Source organism: Filicampus tigris, chromosome 11 (assembly GCF_054856515.1).
Source record: "Filicampus tigris isolate MCC_2025a chromosome 11, RoL_Ftig_1.0, whole genome shotgun sequence".
NCBI lineage: Eukaryota > Metazoa > Chordata > Actinopteri > Syngnathiformes > Syngnathidae > Filicampus > Filicampus tigris.
The window spans coordinates 1,122,501-1,130,000 of record NC_141227.1 but is presented as its reverse complement, the minus strand read 5'-3'; the positions used below and the strand labels follow the sequence as shown (position 1 = coordinate 1,130,000).

Here is a 7,500-nt window from a genome sequence, read left to right as displayed (position 1 = left end):
GTTATGGAGGACGCTGGACCATCCCAGATGTCCATAAAAAGTGGTCCCATCCAAATCTGATGTGGCATTTCAAAATAAAAGCCCCCTGAAATATACACTTTTCACTGTCATCAGGCCTGATTTTAAAGAATGATTAAAAATTATGCTTTAGCTATCGTGATATCAGACCAGTTCTGGGGTATATTAGACCACCCCAGCTGTCCAACAAAAGTGGTCCCATCCAAATCTGGTGTGGCATTTCAGAATAAAAGTCCCCTGAAATATACATATTTCACTGTCATTAGACCTGATGTTAATAAATGATTAAAACGTATTCTTTAGCTATCGTGATACCAGACCAAGTCTGGAGGACACTAGACCACCCCAGATGTCCAACAAAAGTGGTCCGATCCAAATCTGATGTGTCATTTCAAAATAAAAGCCACCTGACGCTGACGTCGCTACCGGGGGGTTTTTCACGCTTGATTTAGACGCCGAAATATACAAACATTGTGAACCGTTGCTGTGTTGGGGGGTGCAGCAATGCCACCCACGATCTCAAAGGATGAAACTGTAACAACGGACTGAGTTTTTATAGGTTTCCTGCTTGACGGAAGACAGAGGGAACACTCGTTTCGGACATGTCAAAATGAAATCGGATGGCTTGGTTATCAGCTGTAAGATGAAAACATTTCACCATAAACAACCTTCCGTCTTGGGCGAGAGTATGCTGCGTACATTTTCATAGCGGTAAATTAAAAATAAAGCTTAGAATCCTCTTGCTTTCTTTTAGTCACATACGTGCATGCACTCACTGAGTGAGGTAAAAGGAAAGAAGAAATGATCAACGATCACATACACTGTTAAAAAGGGAATAAGTACGTGCATTTGTGTAACTTAAGTAGGTCCGGTTCGTAGCTCCACTCAGTTTTGGGAATTCTGTAGGGATCCAAACCATTTACAATATCTATTTTTGCAAGATATCGGTCTTTTGTGTCAGTGTCTCATTTATCCTTGTAAAACCCCGCCAATTTCTTGCATTTTAACATGACTTTGAATCGACAAACATACAGCCTTTAATGTACTCACATTCACCGTAGCTCCCAACTTGGCGGATGATGGCGGCATGATAATGCGGTGCAGGGGCCCTATTTCAATCAAAATTGTTCAACTGCATAGCTGTTCAAATTGTAAACATCGCAAAAAATATAAAGGTAGTGAGCGATATTTGAACCCGCGACACGAAGGGGCAAAAAAAAGCAATTAGGGTATGCGCGGCTTGTGGCTACCTCGACGCTCACGAGGACCTTGATGAACGGAAGCATCTCTTGGTAGCTTTTAGTTTTAAATGAAGGTTCATGTCAAAAGTTCGCGTTTAGTTGTCTCTTAGATAGCAAAATATAGTTAAATGTATCTCTAAAGGATTCTTATATAAGGTTTTAGTTACAGCAATGAATAAGTAGAAGGAATGAATAAATTAGCTTGACTTAATGTAGGCCAAAGGGAGTCTGTCAAATAACTGGCATTTTGTCTCTTTTTATTGTAGGTTGTAATGTTAGATTAATAGATTTTATATATTTTTATTATTCTCAGCAAAATTAGCAAGGCTAATTGAACATAATGGACAATATGAACCACATAAGTGTCTGTACAGCTGTTTTTTTCTAGATGTTTTTGACCATTTGCACTGGCCCTAAATGGTGGCATTTTGCCCTTAAAATTTGTGCATTTTAAAAAAAATCCTCTACTCATGCATGTGCGACGCGACCCGTGAATTATTATTTTTTTTCTATTGTTGAGTATTCTTTGCTACACTGCTTTCTAAACACCTTCTGCAAAATGTAGTCTTTTATCAGTAATATAGTGAAAATGAGTGAAATCGCTGGGATCGGGCATGAATCTTGTGTCTCCAAATTCATCACTTAGTTTTTTCGGAAATAAAAAGCCTTTAACGTTGCATCAGCAAAGAGAGCAAATGTGGACTGTCATTAGTATATATATAAGTGGAGGTTTTCAACCAAAGTCCAGCGATACTCACTTTGCTACTTGATTTACAGTGTGTGCCCTTAAAGCAACACTGTGTCATATGTCAGTTTTTGTTGATTATGGTGGTGCCATGTGAACAAAAGCGGTAGTGTTTTGACAAAAAATCAACCACATTTCCCATGCGTGCCAGCGCGTAGTGTCGTGAAATCCTGAGCCATCCTTATAGCGAAAGGAGGAGGTGAGTATGCCGTAAAGCAATTCAGGACATTTGTATGTTTTTGTGTGCCAGGGTTGATCCCATCCTCCTCAAAGTTGCTTTGTGCCAGTAAAAACGATACAGACCCCCTCAGAGCATGATGTCCCATTCAACTACTGTACTTGTAAGTCAATGTTTCATCAAAAGAGTTGTGAAATTTTTTTATTAAGGTTGATTTCTTGTCCAATGCTGCTTTACATTTTCTACTACTTTGCAATTCCTTGAGCAACAGTGATGCATAAGTACTGTACAGTGATCCCTCGTTTATTGTGGTGAATGGGGACCAGAACTCCATCCGATAGGTGAAAAACCGTGAAGTAGAGGTTGAATTATTATGATTATTATTGGTTGTTTTAATTTTGTATTGTATTTATTTCAAATGTTTATTTTGGGGGGATTTACGCCTCTGTGATGCCATTGCGAACCACCCGACATGGTTCCCACCCTTCTAAATACTTGTCATACAATAAATTTAACTTTAAAAATGCCAATTGAAGAATAAATACCAAGCAGGCTGTGAGAGGAACGTGAGTTTCAACCGCGACAGCGGACGATTATGACGGAATGTTCGCTAATAACTACGTTAAAGTTTACATTTTTATCATAAAATTGACCTTAACTAGAATGCCATAGTACATTTTGTCCAAAGGTACAATCCTGCACTTTTAAATGCTTGTCGTCGTCGTTGTTGTTGTGCAAAGCGAAAATGAAACTGTTGCTGCCGCTGATTCTTCATTGATTCCTTCTTCGTTGCCTTTCTACTTTCTACTTTTAAAAACAATGAAGAAGCACGGTCGCGGGATTTAATCATGCCTTAACTTTCTCTTTGCACAATAACATCAACAAGGTCCTTTGGATAAAATGCAATCTGGGATTCTAGTTAACCCATTAAAGCCTGAAGCCCCTCGTGAGACATCTCTCTAATATAATATCATTTAATCCAGACTAAGGGGGTTCATCTGTGAATGATGATTGTTGTATATAAAAGGGATCACAGCGGTCATGTCTCTGTAACATAATAGATTATTCAACATTGTATTTCACACTTCAATGTAAACAGCAGCAAAATATTAAACATATTTTAAACAAAAAAATAAAAAGGACAGGTGCACTAGACCCTTGAGTCATTTAAAAAAATAGAAGAAAATAAAAAACCTCTAAAGCAGCAGCAGACACCTTTAAACTAAACTATAAAATATTAAAAAATTAAAAAGCAGGCGTACTAGCGCCTGAGTTGTTTACAAAAATATAACATTAAGATAAAAAAAACTTTGTGAAGCTGCAGCAAAGTTGTAAACAAATTAATAGAACAAAAATATTAAAAATTGATGAGCAGGTGCATTAGTCCCCTGAGTTGTTCACAAAAATATAACAATAACTAAAACGGTCTGTAAAACATATTGCATCCGTGATTTGTCGGTGCTGTTTGGACTTATTATCATAAGGAGTTATGCTGGCGAAGGTGTCTGTTAATTGTTTTTCGAGTAGATGAAGTTTCACCTCGGGTCCCACTTCTTAGTTTGAACTGCTCATACAGGACCTTGTGACGGCGATTGCAGCAACAACGGTCAGGCACTGTTGGCAAAGGATGTTTTGTTGTTCTGAATCTTCCTTTTTATAGCCGAAACACTTTCATATTTTGGATGTTGACTTTCTTTTTGGGACTGAAATCCACTGCCGCTTCTGACGCTCCTCTCCTCGTCTGTTAGTGTTTGAGCAGACAGCAGAGTGGAGGAGGAGGAGCCGGTGATTGATTGGCAGGAAAGGAGGGGGTTGAGCGAGACAGGCTGTGTCAGAGCACGGAGTCGCTTGCTGCTTTTTTGAAGGAAAACAAAAGTTTGCGTGTTCTAATGCTACGTTCACACCAAACGTGAATGATGCGTTTCTGGCGGCGCGTTTGTGTTGGAGTCAATGCAGTTTGCGTGGGCGGGCGTGGTTGCGCGCCGGGCAGGGCGAATGATGCGTTTGGAGCGGTGGGACGCGGAGCGAAGCACCGAAAATCCATCCATTAGTCCCATACATCGCGTATCAAGTCAACTTTTTTCGCCACTCCGCGGCAGCCTATCACCATTGGTCATACTGCGGCAGCCAATCAGTATCGGGGAAACTGCGACAGCCAATCAGCATCGGGCGTACTGCGGCAGCCAATCAGCATCGGGCATACTGCGTCACACACAGCCAAATGGTGGCTTTTTTTTTTTTTTTTTTTTACAGTTCTTGAACTTTACCAAGATGGCAATATTGTTAGCATTAGCATAGTCCATCCATCCATCCATTATCTCCCGCTTATCCGAAGTCGGGTCGCGGAGGCAGCAGCTTCAGCAGGGAAGCCCAGACTTCCCTCTCCCCAGCAACATCCTCTAGCTCATCCGGAAGGATCCCAAGGCGTTCCCAGGCAAGCCGGGAGACATAGTCTCTCCAGCGTGTTCTGGGTCGTCCTCAGTGTGTCGGCCATTTGATTATGATGTTGAAAAATGCTGTCGTAGTCTACTACCAAGCGAAGCCCCTCCGCTCTCCGCTGTGAGCGAATGAGCGGCTCCAGCATTTCAGGTTTCAAATTTCCCGCGGTCAAACGCGAGCGAATCAAGCGACTCGGAACGCTTCTTTCGCGTTTGGTGTGAACGTAGCATAAGAAAAAAAAAGTTAAAACATAGCATGTCCTACGATGTGACTATCGCGCATGCGTACATCGCAATCGCGATGTTCAAAAGACACATCGTGCAGGCCTAATTCTGATGCATTTCATTGGCTAAGAGACCGAGAATTGGATTGGAAAGGAAAATGACATATACGCTCTCTGGTTTTAAAGGGAGAAACATGCAACAGCGCTCCCGCCTTTAGTGGTAGAAAAGCGGTTATGCGCTCCCGTCCTTAATGGGTTAAGGTAAGCTGTTTTAAGACAAACTTCAGACTAAACTCCACAGCTTGAGAACCCCACACTATCTTCTCCAAAAAAACTAAGATGTAGCGCTAAGTTTCTCTCAAAGTTCACATTTCCATGCTCTCCTTACTCATACCCCTTTCAAGTTATTGCCCTAGCAGTTCCTGTTCCTTCCTGAGACGTTGCTTTGCTGCATGTGTACCTTAAATCAGCGGTCCCCAACCTTTTTTCTGCCACGGACCGGTTCATACAAGTCTATACCGTTCGTGGCCCTGTAACTCTTCACAGTCAGCGCCACGGGTGTTTTGCACGCCGCCACAGACTTTCCAAATACGTGTACTCATTACGTTTACTCGTTCGCTAGCTTGTGCGTTTAGCGTAAGTGTTACGCGCCGGAGACAACTTGGTATACTGGGAGGGGGTTCGCGGACTTTCCAAATACATGTACTCATTGTTTATTTGTTTGCTAGCTTGTGCGTTTAGCATAATGTTTAGCATAGATTTAGCGTTACGCGCCGGAGACAACGAGGCATGCTTGGGGTGCCGCGGCTTGGTCCAAAGAGGCCTGCGGCCTAGTACCATTCCACGGCCCGGTGGTAGGGGACCCCTGCCTTAACCCATTAAGGCCTAAAGCGCCTGGCTCAACAGCTCCCCAAAACCTTAGGTCCTTTGGAATTACCCTTGAAAATGTTTGAAAAGTTGTCCCAGAAATTCAACACTTAGATAATAAGTAATATCTCAGCCCCTGTAGCAGACAGAAACATAATTCCAAAAGAATTAGAGAGCTTAGACATGTGGCGTTAACACAGGCAGAGTTTATTATTATTTACTGTTTCAATCGAAGATGTAAAAATAATCATAATATTATAAGGCTTTTGCAAATCTTGCTGATCAGCTGATCATTTGAATCAGGTGTATTGCCGTAGGGATAAACCTAAAACAGGCTGGATATTGGCTCTTGAGGATTGGACTTGGCCTGCACTACAGCATGTTTAACATTTTGGGGGACTACACTAGAAGACAGGCTGCCGTTGATAATGGTCAAAACCGATTCACCAAGAACCTCCTTAAAGAAGTGAGGAGGAACGGAGTCATAAGCGAAACCAGATGGCTTAATATGGCAAACCACATCCTCCAAAAATGTCAAGGAAACCACCTCAATGGAATCGAACACTGCGGAACAAGGAACGTGGACAGAGGGGTCAAATGTGGCGTTCGAAACGAGAGCCCTAGCTCTAGCAACCTTGTCAATGAAAAACTGCAAACATCTAGCGCACATTTCAGGGTACGGGTCCGTGTATATCAGCTGACAGGAATTAAAAGGGAAGTCAACCCAAACATATTTTTTTCAAGAATATGTCTATGCAAGCCCGCTAGTTGAAACAAGGCCTTCTGATAAATATTCTGTTTGTGGAATAAGTTTTTAATCATCTGTCGGGGTGGCCATTTTGTCACTTCTGTCAACTGAAAATGACATCACAACTGCTCAGGGCTCAGCTAATGACCAATCACCGCTGACCTGCGCACATTTCAGGGTACGAGTCTGTGTATATCGGCTGCCAGGAATTAAAGAGGAAGTCAACCCAAACATATTTTTTTCAAGAATATGTTCTATGCAAGCCCACTAGTTGAAACAAGGCCTTCTGATAAATATTCTGTTTGTGGAATAAGTTTTTAGTCATTTGTGGGGGTGGCCATTTTGTCACTTCTGTCAACTGAAAATGACATCACAACTGCTCAGGGCTCAGCTAACGACCAATCACCGCTGACCTGCGCACATTTCAGGGTACGAGTCCGTGCATATCGGCTGACAGGAATTAAAGTGGAAGTCAACCCAAACATATTTTTTTCAAGAATATGTTCTATGCAAGCCCACTAGTTGAAACAAGGCCTTCTGATAAATATTCTGTTTGTGGAATAAGTTTTTAGTCATCTGTGGGGGCGGCCATTTTGTCACATCTGTCGATTGAAAATGACATCACAACTGCTCAGGGCTCAGCTAACGAACAATCACCGCTGACGTGTTTTTGGAAGCTGAGCAGCGATTGGATAATACATATGCACTAGTTTAAATAACACTTCTTTCACTTTATTTTTTTAATCAAATAGTTTGTTGGTAAGTCAATCAAATAATGAACCACGTGGTTCTTGAATCAAAGTTGAATGGTGTATCATCTCATTAATTTGTACATACATAAAGAATCAAACTGTAAATTAATTATGGTTATATAAGAGCAGCTGCTTGCTGGTGCGACATACCGCAATTTACATATGATCCGATTAGTCGACTAATCGCGACTACTGTTTGTGATTAGTCGACTACCAAAAAAATCCTTTGTGGCAGCCCTAGTATATATATATATGTATATGTATGTATATGTACATTGGTGTGAGAAAG

At 41.5% G+C, this 7,500-nt stretch overlaps 1 protein-coding gene across 3 annotated transcripts in view; it reads left to right on the top strand.

Annotated features, from left to right (window-relative positions):
* aprt (adenine phosphoribosyltransferase) overlaps positions 1 to 7,500 on the top strand; it is a 61,675-nt gene that overhangs the window by 1,109 nt on the left and 53,066 nt on the right. The gene's annotated exons all lie outside the window — the stretch shown is intronic.